General features: G+C 45.5%; 1 protein-coding gene across 7 annotated transcripts in view; it reads left to right on the top strand.

Annotated features, from left to right (window-relative positions):
• The window catches only part of SYT16 (synaptotagmin 16), a 100,952-nt gene that overhangs the window by 23,347 nt on the left and 58,502 nt on the right, over positions 1-19,103 (top strand). The window lies entirely within an intron of this gene.

Here is a 19,103-nt window from a genome sequence, read left to right on the forward strand (position 1 = left end):
CATGGGGCCAGCATGCTGTGCTGTTAGTTGCCAGGTGATCAGCAGCATGAACCAGCTTTCTGGTTCCAGTTCTGCAGGGTCTACTGCCCGCCAGCTTAAAGCAAGTGATCAGAAAGGTGCATTTGACAGGTGAAGCTACTGGAGCGGTTTGTTTGTTTGATTGACTAAATGAAAGCTGTAAACCAAGTGTTTATTTTCCAGTTTCTGCTGTAGCTGGCAATCGTGTGTGCTCTGATTAACTTTAAAATTAAAAGTGTTTTTGAAAGTTAAACCAGTTAAGGCAGTGCCAGAAGCTGGGCTGTGCTGTGTCAGGGCAGAGAGCACTGACCCTGGCTGCCAACAAGTGCTGGGGGGAGGCTTTTGGAAGTGGAGTTTGTGCATTCCCAGCTTCTGACAGCCAGCAGCTTGGGGACTCTTTAAGCCAGAAGTGTCAGGTAGCCCATGAGGAGCTCATACTCCATTTATCCATTTGCATTTTGACACCATCAGTGCTTCCAGCCCTTGCAGCATCCTGCAGCAGGGAGTTCCTACACTATTTCTGGGCACTGCATTCTATAGCTGATACCTGCCTGTTTTATTGCATGCCCCCCCAGCTGTTCAGGAGCGGTAACAGCTCCTTGCTTATTCACCACCTCCAAACCACTTGATTTTTTTATTACCCCGATTCCATTGGCACCTCTTTCTCCCTCTGAAAAAGTCTTGAGCAGAAGCTATTGCAAACCTCTGCTTCTCCTCACTGCTTTAGCGTAGCTGGGTTAAAACCTTTTTGGATTTTCGACTTTGCATTGAGAAGTAAGACGTGCAGCATGGGTTTATAGCACAGTACTGCTTTTGTGCACTCATTGCTTTTCGCATTGCTTTATTTGCCTTGTTACTGAGGCACCGATCTATTTTCAAAGAATTATTAGGATAGTCGTCGAGATCCCTTTTCTGAGTGAAAACAGCTGAATTGGGTCCTTCAGGTTCTCTGCAGGTAACGCTGATGCAACATTCATCTTCCTTGCTCTAGGCCTGTCGTCATGAGTGTTCCTGGTGCACCTTCATCATCTTTGACCCCAGCAGCTCTCTGGAAGGCGTCCTATTTCTGCAGCACTTGAAAAGGAATTGTAATGAAATTTTTATGCCGTCAGGAAGTTGCTTACCACAGTTGTTTCTTGGTCTGCCCTCTTATGATTCTACATTTAACTTGCTAGAAGTTCACGGTCTTTTATTTTTACTTTCCTCCTTTGAACGTGATATTCAAGTTCTGAAGGACAGTTTTTCTCCTTTATTCTTTGCTGTCCTCACTCATCTTAATCTGCCGTGTAACCCCATCAACAAAGTGAAATTCAGCTTTTGTTGTTGCTGTTCATTTGGAGTGTTTTCACTTGGTGATACAGGTGGCCTGGTGCTTTCCTGTAATACCTGTACATGCTCTCTTGGACGTGCTTCCAGCTTTTCAGCTATTTCCTTTTACTGCTACACAGTTTTTTATGCAGTTCTTTTTCAAAGATCGTGGCTTGCATTTCTGCGGGCTTCTTCTCTTCTGCAGGGCTGCTAAGAATTGCCTTCCTTTGTGCATCTGAAGACTGGCTGCTTCTCTGACACAAGTTTTTAACTCGTTATTTCCAATATCTAAATAGTGCTTACATCACCCTGTCATATTTTCCCTGTCTGCATGCTTTAACTGTGGTTTCAGATTGCTGCTGCTTTCTGTTTGCATACCTGTCTCCCTTAGCCCTGCAGCCAGTATCCCAAGCTGGTTGCTTTTGCTTATCTGTTCCTTTTTTATCCCATCACACAGCTTCCCCACTGGCCTTGCTTGCTGTGCTGCCCCTCTGCTCTTCATGTTTGGGGATTTTCAGTGTCCTGTGGGTTTTGTCTGCGTCTGAACCTTCCCTGCTGCCTCCGTGGATCAGGAGCTCTTCTTAATGTGAAGCTGCCCATTCTTTCCAAGCATCTTATTTACAAAGTACTTATAGTTACATGTTGTTTTCAGTTAAATGCTTTTCCAGGTGACAGGAATATGGAATATTGCAGCTGAAATCCGCTTATAAGCAAACCTGTGTTGCTACACTGCTGTATAAGCCCAGAGTTTAGCTTGAGTACTGCACATGCTTTTATCCCCTCACTCCCAGCAGAACTGGAAGTGTTCCTGGCACAGGGCTGGACTGATTTGCAAAGGCTCATAAATGATTTAAGTTGGAAGAGACCTTAAAAGTCATCTACTTCCAACACCTTCCTTAGGCTGGCTGCTCCCCACCAGCTCAGGCTGCCCAGGGCCCCATCCGTGGCCTTGGGCATCTGCAGGGATGGGGCACCCACAGCTCAGGACAGCAGTGCCAGCACCTCACCACCCTCTGAAATAAAGGAAAGGCAGTTTGCTCTTTGGGGTCTGACAGAGATCTGCAGGGTAGCAGCAGAGGGATTTGTAGGGAGTCCCCTTCGTGGCCTCATGAGGTCTGGGGTTGTCACAAGGAAGCAAGTTCAGAAGGAGCAGAAGGAGGGGGACCTTCACGCAGAGGGTGGTCAGCCTGGAGGGGTCCTTGTGAGGAGGGACGGTTGTGACTCTGTCCTCATCTTGTGCTGAAGCTCTTGGAGTAGGTTTTGATTTACATCTCTGATCTCCACCAGACCTTCACCTAATTGAGTAGATTGACCCTGGCTCATACACAGCAGGCAATTAATCACAGACTGACTAATCAGCTTTCTCAATGGCTGGCACCTTGCAGAAAGGCTGAGAATCACACACTACCTTCACTCACCAGTTTCACGCTTCAAGATTTATAGCCAGCTAATTCTATTGAATTCTGTGGATTTACTGTAAACTTTAATTATTATAAGCTCTGAAACGTAATGAAAGTTACTTTGCTTAGCTAACCAAAGTGGTTATTTAAGAACTAAGTTCTGTAGATGCTTTAAGTAATTGCACTCAATAGTTTTCCACGCTGTTAACATTTAGCTCGAATCTGTCATATCTATCTAAATGTAAATCCCTTGAAAATCAAGTACCACAGTGTAGAAGTATTATTTAAGGTTTAAAGGTAGTTTTATTCAAATGCCTTCATTTTTATCTTTCCTCTGGTTCACCTTCTCACTGCCCTGACCTGTGGAGGACATCCATGAGCTTATTCATTGCTTCCAATGACTGCTGGACAAGTGGAGCCCAGTCACATTCTCCTCTGCTGTGTGCTTTATAGTCCTTGGTGCCTGTGTTGTAGAAGCTTCCCGCTTTGCTTGGTTTTCTCTTAATGACTTTTGGTGTCCTTCCTGCGGCTTCTGTGGCATAAAGCTGTCACTAAAAGCATGTTCATTCTTTGCCCTCCAGTCATGTTCTGAGCTGGGCTACCCCTGCAGCTGTGTTACTGATAGGAGAATGTCCTCTGTTTTACCTGTGCTGTTAGTCTGCCGGCTGTCTTTTCACTGTTTAATTTTCTTCTTGATGCTGGTAGATAACCGTATTACATTCAAGTGGAGTTGCACAGAAGCACCTGGAACCAGAGCTGACCCATTCAAAGTGGATTCCCTGTGAATACTGGCATCAAAGTATTTCCTTACTCCTTTTAAACTTCTCTTCAGAGACACTGAAAGATTTTGAGGACCACAGACACCTGCTGCTGAAGGGTTCCATTTTTCCCCCCTCCAGTCAACAGGAAGAAAACAGATCCTTCTTTTGGAGCCTGTCTGGGGCTGGGCATATCCCTAGCACCCTCCCTTCTGCTTATGGTGCTCCTGGCAGGTCCTTGGCTGTCATCGACGTGCACTGAGCATGGGAAGCTGACAGTGCTTGTGTACGTCAAGTGCTGTGAAGGCTTTGTGATAACATTTCTGGTGGTTTTGGCTCCTTAATGGCCGTCTGCATTTACTCATGCATCTCTAAATGGTTTTACTGTGCATCACGAGCAGCTGGTCCCTTTCCTTCAGTCTGATATGGCTGCTTATCGGTGTCACCGAGATTAGATTGTGGTGTTTGTACATGGCAAGTGTTTGAATTAGTTAAAGCCCCTCTGCATACATCTTTATTCTTTAGCAGTATTCCCAATCAGCGCACATGTTGTTGTTGGCTTGTTTTTTCTTCCCTTCCCTGAACTATTTGGTCCTGTCTTGTCCATCCTCATTCTCGTTGAGATTGTGCAGCTGTTTTCTCCTCTGCCTCTGGTGTCACTTCCCATGGTACGTTGGTTGTTACAGACTATATTCCTGGTCTATTTGTCTCATCCGCCCTGTTGTGTTGTTTTGGTAGGAGCCCATGTGCTGACTCAGTGTTTGTGTTCTCATTTTGGTTTCCCTTGACACAACCTGCTTTCTCTGGCTCTCTATGGGCAATTTTGGAGGTCCAGTTCTGCTCTTCTCCATATGCTCGCACACAGACTGGACTTGTGTAACTCCCAAGCTCTCTAATTAATCTGCTCTTTCCAGAGGGCTTTCTGGACTCAGTTGCAAGGTGAAGAGCACTGTCATCTGTTCCTTGATTTCTGATGGAAAGTTGCCATCTTTCTGGGGAGTTCCAGCCTCCCTTCATTTCACCTGCAGTTGTTGTGGTTTTGGTTGTGTTTCTGGCAATGCTCTCTTTCAACACTCATCCTTTCTTCAAGCTGGAATATTACTAAAAAGAAAAAAATGTTCACCTTTAATTAAGAAAATAAAGTCCTTAGTATTGATTTTCAGGTCTGTAAATGGATTTGGTTCTTTCTTCCATTCTTGTGTACATAGACTCTTTACTTGGAAATCTATCTCTTGTGGAGTTCAAGTTGGCCTGTCTGCATGCTTTGCTCCTAGGGGTCCGTTTGTCCTCCAGTTTCTTTGCTCAGTGTTCCCCTGGGCTGAGTGCTGCTCCAGGCTTTCCTTCCTCCCACCTTCATTGCCACAGTGTGAAGGGTCTCACCTGCAAGGAAGGACAGAGGCCACTGGTTCTAGTGAGGCACTGGCACAGGTTGCCCAGAGAGGTGGTAGATACCCTGTCACTGCAGACACCCGAGGTCAGGCTGGATGGGGCTCTGAGCACCTGATGGAGCTGTGGGTGTCCCTGCTCACTACAGGGGAACTGGACCAGATGGCCTGGAAGGGACCCATCCAACTCAGTCATTCTATGAAATTTCAGCAAATATCTGTGAGCTGGACTGCTCAAATCCACATAAAAAATGGTTAAGTGAGCAGTGGGAAACCTTGACTGGAGTAAGTCCGAAGTCCAAAACTGTGGCAGAAGTCAGCTGGATCTGAAAATGCCACTGTGAGCTATGTGTTCATACCTGTGTAAGAGAACCGAGCAGTGCACTGACATGCAGTCAGTTCCATGTGGGTTTCCAGTTTGGGGGCCCGCTGACTCCCTGTGTTCTGGTGCGCTCTCAGAGACCTGGCTGTTTCATCACATCCCTTTGTCTCATGTTTCTTTTGAATGAGGTTTGGAGCAGAGGGAGAAAAGCAGGATTGCTTTGAACCTGGGATGCAGAAGGTTTGCATTTTTACAGACTTTGAGGAAGGTTTTCTGTAGGGGCCAAAATGAAAGCGTACTGTCTGTTGCTGTCTGTGTGTGGGTATACTGCAATCCTCCTCCCACTGCATATCAATTACAGTCAGCCCGGTTCACCTCTAGCAAATGCTGTGTTCAATGGTAATTGTTTCACGAGGAAACCGAAATGGCAGTGCTGTGCTGTGTTAATGATAGAGACTCTGGAGAGCTTCGAAAAAAAAGGTGTTGGCAGATAAAGTGGGTCAGAAAGAACAGATATATTAGCGCTGATGATAACATCAAACGTCCTGGGAAGAGAGCATCAGTACAGTGTGAGACACAGCCTGTGCAGGGAGTGGGCTCAGCCCTCCTCTGACTCCATGGGTCCAGACATTTCTCCTGCCCTGGTGGCTGGCACGAGGTTGGGCTGTTTACCCTGCAGGGCCAGCCTGGTGCAGCACAGAGGAGCACTGTGCAGGTGTCTGTGTGAAGGGATGCACTCAGCTGGGCCTGGTGGAAACCATTTATTCCTGCTGTAACCCAGTCATGCCAGGGCTGGCTGAGCTCTCGCCCCAGTGAGAGACACATCAGAGTGATGTAAGCCTGCTCCTGTAATAAGGAGAAGCAAGAAGTGGGTTGAGAGGGGCTTGTTTCAGAGCTACAAGGGCAGCAGAGGGTTGGTGGGGCTTTGAAGGAGGCGGCTGTGTGGAGCTGCCATTGAACTGGAAGCGATCTGTGTCGCCAGGGAAACGGGCTGCCTGTGATTCCCGGCCAGAGGATGCTCGGTCTGTGAAATAATGGTGTGAAGGTTTTTGAGACACGCACCGCCCGGGTTTTAAAAATAACCACTTGACATTTAGCGCGGTATGAAAGGAATATTGCTGCAGTTTAGCTGGTGGTTGACAAATACTAATAAAAACTGGGTCCGTTTGAAGAAGGGTTTGAATGTTGGTTCTGCTGAAGCTCTCCCAGCACAATTGTTTGGGGGAGAGAGAATGAAGTGGGAGGAGAAAGGGAAGTGTTGAGTAGACAAGGATGGGAGCTTTGTTCTCCTAGCGTTATTGTAGCAGTATTTCTGCATTACTTTTTCCCATTGTAACGTTATAAAAGATGTACTCAGGAGTAAAGTTTAGAGTAAGAAATTAATGTGGGAGAGCAAAGAAAGAAGCTGAGAGCACGGGAGTTGGAGTGAAAGGCTCGAGTTGTCTTCCATTTTCCTTCATAAAGATGACAGGCTGGTGGACTTTTGGAGAAATATGAATTAAAGTGAATTAGCACAGAAAAGATGGAAAGGGCCCCACGTTTTGTGTCTACTTCCCTATGTACTTTCCTGCTTTGAGTGCTGAAAGTAGCTGCATTCAGATGGCATGACTTGTATTCTGCAGCCTTTCCGTGCTGTTTCTGAGACTGTTTTACAGTTGCCAGAAACAGAATTTTGCTGTAATTAACAAAGTGCAGGGAATAGGTTTGATTTGTCTGCAGGGTGAACTTCTACAGCAGAGACGGTAGGGATGGATTTGGCCTGAGTGATGCAACTCTTCTTCAGGGAGTCAAACCTACATCCAAAATCCATGCTCAAAGCAGAAGATTTGTGGATAGTGAGAACAGGATGTGATCTCGCATCAAGTATCACAGAGCTTTCTTTATCGTACCTTAAAGGTTAAAAGAATCCCAAGTATTTATCTCTGGGGTGTGAATTTAAGCAGCAAAGTGAATGTGTATCTGTACAGGAGGGAATTATTACTGGCAGTTTCAAAGTCATGATAACTGAAGGGCTCTTTTTTCTTCAAATAAAGCACTCATAAGCTGCAGAATGGTCAGGAAAGCCACATGTAAGGTAGTTCTAAAAAACACCCTGTTAAGTGGTAGAGGCTGTTTTATCTCTTGTTTCTCAGGCTAACATTCCTTTGGTGGCTGTCACATGTTTACCAACCAGCAGCCTTCCTCGTTCCTTGGGTCATTAAGTCAACAAGTACATAACAGAGAAAGAGCACGACTCCAGTCCCTGAAACTCAGGGCTGTGCTTCTGTTCCGCTTTGCCCTCCTTGTATGAACACCACAGGTCCGGAGGATTTAGCAACCTGTCCTAGGAAGAAAGCTTTGAACTCGTATTCTTTGTGAGAAGAGGATTCTTGGCAATTTTCACTGCCTGCTCGACTCGCTTTGCTGCTTTGTGTAAGGACAATTAGGTAAGCCCGGGGTTTTGAATGGTTTGTGGCTATTTCTTGGTGAGAAGATGGCTTTCTTGTTTTGTTGCTTCTGCGTCAATTACAGTTTTAAAGGTAAATCCTGAGTTACGGCAATTCTTGTTGCTGGGGATTTGCATGCTGCTTGGGTTTTCTTAAAGCGGTAATACAGAGGTCTTGGAAATTGCAAATAATGAAATAGGAGTTAGCTTTTTCTTCTGCTTTCTGCTTTGGTTTTGTGCTGTTTCCTGCTGGCACTTAAGATTTTACTGTAGAACATTAGTTAGACCATAATTATAGGCCCATAACGAGTAATGTGAGTGCAGAGAATTTACATTCATGTTAAGCAGAGGGTGCATCTGATCCCTCTGCAAGGGAAGCCGTCAATACTTGCAGATGCTTGTGGCTGGGGTAGGTTAAGAAAAGGGTCTAAATGTAGCATGGTGGCTGTGGGAGAATATAGCTGAAGAGATCCGATATGAAATAGTGAGCAGGCCTTGGCTGCATGTGTCTGAATACATGTAAGGAATCATGCTGCACTTTATTCTTGGGGTCTGCTATGTCAACTGTTCTGCAGGATGTGTGCAGGGATGGTTGTTCACGTGGGCTGAAGTATCAGAACTGCAAAAGCCAGCAAAATATCTGGAATCTATTTTAGTTAATCTCCACTGCATCTATTTTGGTTAACAGTCACCTCTGCCTCCCCCCTTCTCGCTGTCCATCTGACTCTCAAGTGGCACAGCTCTCCTTTCTAGCCTTGAGAATGGGAACTGATGGGCATCTTGCTAGGCCAATCTTGATTGGTTTTGGAAGGTTATGGTAACTGAGAGGTGCTGGAGAACACAAAGAATGTATAGAAATAAGGAAAAAATCTTCTATTCTGGGGGTGGTGAGGCACTGGAACAGGTTGCACAGTGATGTGATTGGTGCCCCATCCCTGGAGGCTTTCAAGACAAGGCTGGATCAGGCCCTGGGCAAACTGGTCTAGCTGTGGTTGTCCCTGTTCATTGCAGTGAAGTTGGACTAGATGGCCTTTGGAGCTTCCTTCCAGCCTTAAGGATTCTGTGATTCAATGAGGAAAGAAGATCTGAGGAACTAAAGGCCAGTCAGCCTCACCTCACTCCCTGAAAAGGTGATGGAACAGCTCATCCTGAAGGCCATCTCTAATCATATGGAAGTCAAGAAGATGATCAGGAGGACTCAGCATGGATGCATTGAAGGGAATCATGCTTAATGAATCTGGTTGCCTTCCATGATGTCACTGCTGTCTGGACAGGTGATGTTAGAGCAGTGGATGTTGTCTGCATTGACTTCAGCAAAGCTTTTGTCACTGTATCCCATGATATCCTCATAGACAGGCTCAGAAACTGTGGGCTGCAGGAGTGGATGGTGAGATGGGTTGAGAGCCGGCTGAACAGCAGATGCCTGAGGGCTGTAATGTGTGGCACAGAGCCTAGTTGGAGGCCTTTAGCTAGTGGTGTTCCCCAAATAGGGTGCCTTCTGAGTGTCATCAGCATTTGTTTTCTCTGGGATCACTTCTGCTCCCTATTAGGTCAGTGAGAACCTTACTTTTGATTTCCATATCCTATTCCAGAGACATATGTTGAGTATAAGTCTCGGGGTCCGAATCTGATTCAGTATTGCCAAGCTGAGATTAAGCCAGGCTGAGAAGTGCCTGTAATAGACGGAAGACATGATACAAGGAAGAATCCAGGGGGGTGAGGCTGATTCCCACCTCATTATGCCTGTTGAACCTGATTTCCTCTCCTTTATCACAGAGCTCGTGGTTAACTGAATCAGTTCATGCCCTTCTCCTTTCAGCCCTAGTAATGAGTTAATTAGTTTGTTATACTAATGTGTACAGAGAAAATTTCACAGTGGTGTGGTAGTAGGTGGCAGTACTTGCTAAGCTCTTAACTCTGTTAAGTTCATGAATCTAGAAACCACTGGCATTTTTCCCCAAGCATTTGTTTTAATGGCTTTTGTTATTGTTAAAACATGTTTTCCCAGGGTGTAGGTCACTTGGTCAATACTAGAAGCCTAGAAATCTTCCACAGTAAAATCTTTCTTTGAAACCACACCCTGCCTGTATGAGCAGCATTATTCCAGTTCATAGCTCCCTTTAAATACCAACAACTCTTCCATGCTGTTCCTCAGCTCAGTAACTGGCTGTGCAGGATGCACATGGAGATGGGACAAAATAATACCTAAGGGTCCCTCACACCAATTGTGGCAACACAGTGAGTCAGGCTGGCTGCAAGCAACGTGTATGGGGCAAATCTCAGTGTAGGAGTATCCAGGAGTTGTGGGTCTTCTGCAAGGCAGTGTGGAATGACCTCAGAGGAGAAGGAGAGCCTGAGTGCCAGGGTTGTCTGTACTGTTTGAACTCTCGAATTTCACTTTTGCAATTGTGTGGAATGGTGATGGAGCCATGTTAGGTGACGTAGGGATGAGGGTTGTTAGATGGTAATCGGTGGGTTTTCACAGACATGAGTCTCTTCACCACCAAGTAAACTTTCTAGTCTCAGCAGCAGAGTGACTGTGAGAAATTCCCTCCTGTGTGCCATTTGTGCCTCTCTTTCATGGCCCTTCTGTTCTAAATGCCAGACTGTCTGCCTTTGTGGCTGGGCTTAAATGCATGAGACGGATGCATTTAGGTGAGTAGTAGAGGGTATGGTCTTGTTTTTACTTTAAAAAAAAATTAAAAAATCAATTACTGGTTGTGCTTTCAAGGCAAAATTAGGCACCAAAGCTGCCCTTTTAGCATTTCCAATTAGATGTTTTGTAATAGTGCAGATGTTCGGCACTGCAGTTTGATGCCAGCTCCTGATGTAGGAAGGTCAGGAGCTGGTGATGCATGCCTGTCCCTCTTTGCTTTCTGGCCAGCAGATTGCTGCTGCTGATGTTGCCTGGATGTGTTTAAAGGGAGCTGAAAAAGAGGTGAGCTGGATTGAGAAGGCCACGCTTGTTACAAGTGGCTCCAGGCTTGTTGGGGGGTGAGTGTTACCTATCTTTGAAAATGATCTTCCTTTCAAGGGAGTATTGAGCCACAGAGAAGTCATGGGCCTTGTTAGGGTCCTGCTGTCTGTTATCTGCTCTTGGTGAGCACATGGTCTCCTCCTGGCTTCCCAAGAGGCTCTTTCCAGGCATATGCTGCGTGCAGGTCTGAAACTGCCATGCAAGTATCCAACATATTGTGGCTTCTTGCTGTTCACTCATCCTTTTCAGCAGCAACTGGGAGGTGTCCATGGCCTACCAGGAGCTAACAGGGAGATCCAGAGAGGTGATGAGAGGGTGCTCTGCTTTCTGTGGGCACATGGCCTGCTCTCTGCAGATGGGAATAAGTATGAAGAGATTTGGTTTGATTAGCTAAAATCTTCTGTTGGCAGAACAATTCCAGTCCCTGGAGCAATGGAGATCAGACGGGTTGCCAAGGCAACGCACAGGCTTCAGTGAGAGGTTTACATCTGCATCGTCCTTGGTCAGTTGATGGAGTAGGGCTTATTTAGGTCTTTGAGGGGGGAAAAAAAACAACAGAAAGCTGTTGTCCGGCCTTTTACTGTGGTGAGTCATTCTGCCTTGGGTCACCAGTGGAACTAAGAACAAGGTTGTGTGGGTGAGAAAAACAAGTGCATGACAACATAAAGATCCCAATTAGATTCCTCTCTGAAGCGGTGAGAGCACTTCAGTTCTAAGTGGAAACAACTTATTCTTTTTCTCCCCAAGCAAGAGAGAAGCACTAACAGAAATCCCTCTTTCTCCTTCCTCCTCTCCCCATTCTTCTGTCTCCCAAATGCAAACTAAATATTTCCATCTGCTAGAGAACTCTGTGCTTATTGTTGAATTCTCAACTCATGCAGTAGATCTTTCCATTTTACCTTCCCATCGGTGCTTTGCTTGTCATTTTCCACTCCCTCTTTTGTTGCAGAAGCCTTGATGAAGTCAGCCTGTATGAGTTTTACTTCAGTTATTCTCCTTCTTGCACGATTTGTGAGATGAAATGCCCAGTGTGTCACCACCGTGACCAACACTGCGAGAGGGCAGTTGAGGTGTGTGTGGGGAGCGGGCAGTGAGCTCAGAGTCACTCCTGTCTGCTGTTGGATCTGGACTCCAACTCAAGGGGTTTCCTGCAGCTGAGTCCTGATTTTGTTGTGCCAGTGCTGTGCTGAGTTTACTCTGAAAATTCGGAAGGGACCAGGTGCAATGTTTGCACAGTCAAGGAGGGGAGTGCTATCACGCTGAGTGTGTAAGGACTGGTGCTAATAAAGATCCCTTTAAAGTAATTCTGGAGTTGATAGGGAAGACATGCTACAGGGCTAACAAGAACACACCTGGTGAGTTGAAGGTGGTATATGAGAAACAACATCAGAGTGCCCTTTTTGGTCTTTCTTACTGCTGAGATAAATGTGGGTTGCACTCAGCAGTACATACCTTATTAGTTCAGAAGGAAATAAGTGCTCAAGGTAGAATTGTGAAATGCTCACTGCATGGTCTAACACAGGGAGCCGGGCTGGCATTCTCTGGAAGTGCAGGTGCTCTGATTCTCTTGTGTGTGTGTACCTGAGCTGATGTCACATAGCATGGGGAGAAAAGAAAGAATTAAAATAAGCCTAGGCACTGCTTGCTGAGATGCACGTTCTGACCTTCTGTGCCATAAAACCAGGGCATGGCCTTTGTAGGCTGCAATTTGTGGATGAGAGGAGGAAATTAAAAAGGGTAGAGGAGCCTTTAGAAGTCTCCATTGGCATTGTTATTTATTTACCCTTTTTTGAGAGGATGGCAGTTGATAGATGTTTCACTGTGATGTTGCACGGTTCTATTCTTTTCCTGTCTCAAAATACTGCATTAGTGATACCATGGCAACAAAGAAGTTGTCTTTAAAGGAAAAGAAGAAGAAGAAAAAAAAGTGTGACTTCAGCACTGAAGAATAGTGACAGACTGACAGCCCAAGCCTTCCCTTTCTACCAGGAAGGCAGCGGTGTCAGCCGTGACAAAATGTATATGATTATGAACTCTTGAGTTGTACTGTGAGTGAAAACAAGCCTGGGACATGATCAAAGGCAAACCTACTGCAGTAAACTGGTTGGGAATTTCTGAGATGATGTATTCTTGCCACACAGTTCTACTTTGTTAAAAGTTGTAACTTTTCTAAGAAAAACATCTTGAAAAACCTTTGCTAAATACAAGTTGTGTATTCAGGATGGTATTCCTCTCTGGGCAGGGCATGGAGGCAGCAGGAGAAGCCAGATGTGTCTTGCCACAGCAGTAGGTTTTTGGGTGGTAAGGTAAAGTACACATGGAAACTGGCAGTTTAAGCCTCTGCCCTACTTGGTTCAGACTGAATTTGATCACAGTTCTCATCTCTAGAATGAAAGAAGAAGATTGCCTTTTAGGGACTCACTTTCTTCTCACTGTTGAACTAGTCCAAATTGTGTGGATAGTTATCACTGCAGTCTTTTTCTTGCCTTTCTACATCTTAGTTGTAAGCTTCCACCACCAGGTGAGTCCCCTCACTGCTCTGATGGCTGTTTTTACCATGGAAAATTGTTACGGTGTGTGAAACAAGAGTTTTAGACTGGCTTGTAGGTTAGGGTGAGAAGCGAGATAGAGGGAAATGAAAAAGCACAGGCTTGAGCGTAAGGGTTTTCTCATAGCAGGTAAAGCACTCGCCTACACACTCAGTCTGTTACAATTCTCTAAAGATCTTGTTTTTGCCCTAGTGCTGATTTCATAGTACTGGGAGTCTAGGATGAGAACTTTCTATCTGCTTGTAGTTTTTCATTGCTGGTCTGGAGAAGCACTGAGGCAAAGTTGTGAAGGCTGCAGCTCACTGTGATTATCTCAGACATTGGTCCAACTCTGGGAAAAAACTTGTTGTTTTTTTTTTCCTTTTCAGAAGTTCTTCGTTTGGGGCAAAAATTACAGGGTAAAAGTGGCTGAGGTGTTTTAGCACAAAAGATCAAGAAGAGTTTAAGACAGCTGTTCAATCAGAGGTAGACAGTGGGACACGCAGAAAGATTTCCCAGCCTGAAATGCTCACAAATGTTGGCCTGGTAAGAACCTGAAAGGGAGGAGGAAGGATTATCTAGGTGTTATAGTTGATTCCATCTCTGACTCTTGAGCATGTTAAGACTGTTTCTCGCTAAAACTTTGTGCCCCATTTTCCTACCATTGTTTGCCTAATGTTTCCACAGCCTAAACATGTCTGAGGAAGGATATGTGTATGAGGAAGCTGGTCAGAGAAGGATGGTTTTGGGGTCAGACTGAGCTGAATGCTCCCAGTGTCCCAAGGAAAGGGGCTCAGTCTGTGCAGGTCTCAAAGCAGTGATCTTCCTGTTGTAGTCTGAGGCAGGAACCAGTGGTTGTACAAGAGAACTGAGGCCTGGTCGGTACCACAATGTTCCTTATGCTGAACTCTCTCAGCTCTGTCATATAGGGGGACCAACTTCAAGTCTGTGAATGGTAACTCAAGTGCTGTCCCACTCCAATTTTCAGTCTCCCTGGCCTTGTTAACTTCAGTGTATTTTAAAAGCCACATTGAATTTTCTAAGGTTATTAATAAGATTAGCAATTAGTCCCCAAATCATCCTTTTGAGATGCAGGCAGTTAATTGAGTCACCTCCATTAGATGACATGAGTACTCCCCTGCCTATCATGACATGCTTCTGTTTCCTTTTTTCATTTGTGTCTGTAGTGTGTGTGTGCTGAGAAATGGAGTGAGAGCCAGGACTCTTCTAAATGCAGAACATCAGGCATCATCATATGCAAACACAATGTACTTGCTGTTGATTTGACCTGGAGTTGTTTGAAACACATCCAGCAAAACTAATATTTCATCCTTTCTAATGAGAAAATGCCTTCTGTTGAAGGCAGAATATTTCACAGAACAGTTTGCTTGGTCTCAAACATAGACAGGAGCATTGCTTAAGATGAGGGTGGCATTTCTGCTGCAGAAAAAGTGATGTGGCTGCAGAGTATTACATAGTGAGCTCTATAGTAGCCTTTATGAGGTGGGAGATCTCGCAGATTTTGAGACTGACTGGCCCGAAAGCAGTGAGCCTGACTCAGAAAAGAAGGGTGGAGGTTTCTCTTTAAGGGGAATGTGAGACATTGTACTGGGAAAACTAAAATGTGGGTTTATGGGAGAACTTCATAGAATCATAGAATGGCCTGGGTTGAAAAGGACCACAGTGATCATCCAGTTTCAACCCCCTGCTATGTGCAGAGTTGCCAGTTACCAGACCAGGCTGCCCAGAGCCACATCCAGCCTGGCCTTGAATGCCTGCAGGGATGGGGCATCCACAGCCTCCTTGGGCAACCTGTTCCAGTGCGTCGCCACCCTCTGTGTGAAAAACTTCCTCCTAATATCCAACCTAAATCTCCCCTGTTTCAGTTTAAAGCCATTCCCCCTTGTCTTGTCACTACTAATCCTCGTAAACAACCATTCCTCCTCCTGTTTATATGCTCCCTTCCAAGTACTGGTAGGCCACAGTGAGGCCTTCATGTTGGGTCTAGACACTGAAGTGCCTGTGTAGATCAACAGGACTTTCCATGATTGTTCTTTTGGACCTAACTTCTACTGCTTTTTGTTCTATCTGTGCTGTGGCTGCCATTCTGTGAAGTGATTGAGTCAGTGTTTCACTGGTTTGCAGAGTTGCTGGGGGCATAAACACATTGAAGCCTGCAAGGTGTTTGGATGCTGCAGTTGTGAGGGCTGTAGAAGAAAGGGAAAGGAAGGAGCTGTACTGTCTCTGAAACCTTTGAAATTGAATGCTTCTGTCTTATGCCATAAGGCTGCTTAAATCTCTAAAGGTGACCTGCAAGCACATCAGCAACAGCTACAGGTGGGCACACATTTTCACACTTTGTTCAGTCCAGTTTTGCAGTCAAACTTAATAAATGCAGTCAGGTCAAAAGTATCTTTCAGTCCTTCATATTCCTTATATAAAAACCAGAAGAATGTTCGTTTCTTGCTATCTGTAAACCAGTACATAAAAATAAAGTGTGTGAAACTTGAAGCTCAATGCAGAGCGAGTCCTGCCTTAGGTGGGAATTTTACCCTCCTGCTACATTGCTCCATGGAATCTAATTGCCTTTTTGATAATGTATTTGTGGATCACCTTGAGGAGAAGAGGAGGAATTACACAACCGTTCCCTCCCAGTGCTGTTAGGAAGGGTCAGGCTTTGTCTCCTTTGATATAGATACCAGGAAAGAGCTGCAATCCTGTGAAAACACACATTTATTTCTGAAGTGTTTGTGTATTGTGTGTGTGGTGCACACGAATAGAATTGCCACCTGTCCAAGACTGGTAACGATGATCCTGGGAGCAGTGGTCATGCACTCCTTATTCTAGCACTTTCCTATATGAAGAATTTGCTCTTATAACTCTACCTCAGTTGGAACTGAGGAAATGCTGCATGCAATAAGTTGCTTTGTCCTTTGTGGCACTTCCTGACTTTGCATAGATACAGATTCATCATGGATTTTGCTGTTCTGCAATCAGTGTTATCTGTGGCTCACGAAGACCCTTTTGCTTTTTGTTTGCATGCACCCTCGGGAAGATCCCATGAGCCGTATATCCTCTTCCACTAGAAATCCACATATGGCACTATTTTGCTTTGTGGCCTTGACCCTGTGAGTGGGGAGAGTGACTCCCTCTGAGATTCCGATGCTCATGTGCTTTGGGCAATGAGCAGAAGTGACTGAGAAACCTTCTTGGTGTTTCCATCACACCCAGAAGGGAATTTGCCCTTGCACTAGGACTGCTGTCATCATTTCACCCCAGATAACTTTCCTTCAGTAGCTGCTGATTATTGCCAAGTGTGAGGCTTATTACAGATGGACTCCCGTGCTTTGCTGTGCTGTGACATTGCTGATAGGGAAGAGGATACGTAGGTATGCATGTAGGCGGAAACTTTCTAATACATCATAATAGCAATAATAATAACGTGCACTTCTATTGCCTTGCAGCTTTTGCTAGAACTTCTGCCCACACATCAGCCTACTTGGTTCACAATGCAGTGTGCATGCTAGACAATTAGTGGTTGATAATGAAAAATGTCATGGGAACCAGCAGGAAAATCATAGCTTACTCCAAATATATAATGAAATGTAATTAGCGTAGACAGTAAAACAGACAATTTATGGGTTTTTTGTAATTAAAAAGTACCAGTAAACATTCCTATTGCAGGAAGCTTGGTATCAATTGGAATTAAAGAGCAATTGCCTGGAATAGGATTTTATGCAAAAAATTAACCCTTGCAAAGCTGAATGGAGTAAAGCTTTGTTAATAGACCCTCCAAGTGCATCTGTGGTGAACTTCCATTCATTTGCATGGACTCTTTGGAGGTGCTCAGCAGGCTGGATGAATTGCTGTGAAACCTGCTGAAAAGCAAGTACCAGCTGGATATGATCATAGAATATGACAACTGTCACAGTGTGGCCAATACTTCTCTACTGCTCTTCCAGGCAGACTCTGCCTTGCAGTTGTCTTTTAGCACAGAGGTGGCTTTGAGGAAGCTGTCGGAGCAGGAACAATGTTGTAATATCTTGTGCCCCCTGTGTCCTCTGCCAGATGCCACATGTTTACCTCTCTTTTGTCTCTGATCTCCTCTTTCCTGGCTTGGGGCCTTTCCCATTGTGACTCTGCTTTGTACTTCAGCCGAGCACACACAGGACTGCCTGCAGTTATGCTTGCCTTTAACCTGCTGGGTGTGTCAACAGCATTTCCTGGCTTCCAGTCTCACCTGGGGCTGCAGAACGTGTGGACTCACCGTAGCACTGCATGAAGGTATCTATGGCATTGATTTCTTAGCTTAAGAATGCATGAATGAGTGAAAGAGAGTACTGGCTAAATGGACTGTACATGTTTCAGAGTGCATGGTGGCCAGCTCCTTCCTGAGCCTTGGTTGCCCAGAGAGTGAACCAAGAATTCACCTCACTCTCTTTTTCCCTCTAGTGCTGTGAGGCTGATTGTTTCACTTACGCAAGCTCTGACACACTCCAGCAATGCTGTAATGCAAGTCATGTGTGTGCTTCTGCTCTTCTTCCCCCTCAGCACCCTCCCAGGCCCAGACATCCTCCTGCAATCCAGAGCAGAGCTCTACCTCAAATCAGCCTTGAAATAATTTCCCAGGCATTGCTGTAGCCTGGAGATTCAAGCCTGCAGAGCAATCCCTTCAGCTGCAGGCACAGAGGAGAGCTGAGACATGTCATTAGGACCACATGCAGGTGCAGCTCATTTCTTCTTGATGGCAGAGGAGCAGAGAGCCAGCGTGGTTCCAACAGAGAGGAGTCTGTGCTTCCAGTGGGAGCCAGGTGCTCAGACTGTAATATTTCAACCTACGTATGTTAGACAGTGCTCAGGTATAAATCTCACAGCCCTCGCTCAGAGATATTGTGGCACAAGCCTCCAGTATCTGGCACGGATAATATGAGGGAGAGAAAACCTCTGCTTACAGCTATGGGACTAGATGTATGAGCTCTTATGCTGCAGAAGCCCCAGTTACCTTCTTGCTGTAGGGCACGTTCTCCTTATATGAGTGGTGATGTATCAATAGTCTGTACAGGAGCTGCCTGACACCCTGTTCCTACAGAGCAGGGGAAGCCTCAAGGATTGTCCAGTGCCACTGTGCTACTACATCCTTGTTCCTCTGTTGCCAAACAGCAGACAAGAATAGATGGGCAGTAGGGCTCTTGCACCAGCCTGCAATCCTCTGAAGCATGTAGGCAGCAGATAATAGGAACCTTCTTTCAGGATGCCTGCTCTTTCTTCTGGGATTTTGCAAGGTATAATACAGGGCTGTTGGAGAAAGAGGTACCTTGGGAACTTCTGTGGCTGGGGGTCATGTAGCACTACAGAGCTTGTCGTAGGCAACTGGTGTTCAAAAATATTGGTAGCTTGCTTCTTTCTTGTCTGAGAAGGGCAAACTATGGCATCTCATTGGGCTTAGAGCTGAGACTTGCTGAAAGGGCTTATTAAATGGGAACAGCAATGTCCTTGCACCCCTCTGCAGTGAAATCGCTCACAGAGAGCCTTCAAAACATGATTGTCAGTTTGCTATGAATCCATTTTAAATCTGCAGGTTTTAAGCTCAGCTTCACACAATGCATACATTTGTACAGAAGCACATAAGCGTTTATGTTAAGATGTGGTGATCCCAGGTGTATTGCATTGTATTTGTATTGTAAGGTAGAAACCATAATCCTCCCTTCTGCCAAATCTATGCTTGAGAATAGGAAGAGTCAGAGATGGGACCCAGCTGGGCTGCTGTATATATTCTGGAGTTCTGGCGACTTTGATTTCTGCTCAGCTCCTTTGATTTATACTTGGCTCCTGCAGGCACTTAGTGGTGACTTCAGCAGCTGAAAATAGCAGGGGTGGGTGTATCACTCAGCTGCTCTCGCATCCTCAGCCCTGCTCCTTGGGTTGGGATGTAGGGGAAGAGATGAGCAAATTTCAGCCCTGAAAGGAAGACCAGACTCCCTG

Source organism: Excalfactoria chinensis, chromosome 5, assembly GCF_039878825.1.
Source record: "Excalfactoria chinensis isolate bCotChi1 chromosome 5, bCotChi1.hap2, whole genome shotgun sequence".
Taxonomy (NCBI): domain Eukaryota; kingdom Metazoa; phylum Chordata; class Aves; order Galliformes; family Phasianidae; genus Excalfactoria; species Excalfactoria chinensis.